The following is a 417-nucleotide window of genomic DNA, read 5'->3' as shown; positions in this document are numbered from 1 at the left end:
CGACCCCTTCCCCACCGCCATCACCCGCAGATTTTGGGCCTCACACACCTCCCCGGGGGCCCGTAAAACCCCCGACCCGCCCGTGTGTGTGTGTGTCCCCCACTCAGGGCAAACCACCATCTTGTTCAGCGCAGCCCCGGCGCAAAGCGCGTCCACGTGTGCGCGTCCGCGAGTGTGCAAAGGCGGGAGCGCGCAAGCGGGGCGGCCCCCGCCCGGCTGGTGCCATTTGGGAGCCGGGGCGTGGAGCGGGGGAGGGAGCGGGAGCGGGAACGGGGGGGGTCGGGTATTTCTCCGCAAGGCCGAAGGCTCCCGTTGTCTATCCGGGCTCCGCGCCGGCGAGGTTTTTTTTTTTTCGGTACCGGCGAATTACCTGCGGATCGGCATCCCTCCTCCTCCCTGCTTTTTTTTTAAATAGTT

The sequence above is a fragment of the Haliaeetus leucocephalus genome, unplaced genomic scaffold (genome assembly GCF_000737465.1).
Source record: "Haliaeetus leucocephalus isolate CR32 unplaced genomic scaffold, Haliaeetus_leucocephalus-4.0 Scaffold130, whole genome shotgun sequence".
NCBI classification, from domain to species: domain Eukaryota; kingdom Metazoa; phylum Chordata; class Aves; order Accipitriformes; family Accipitridae; genus Haliaeetus; species Haliaeetus leucocephalus.
This window is presented reverse-complemented; position numbering follows the sequence as displayed.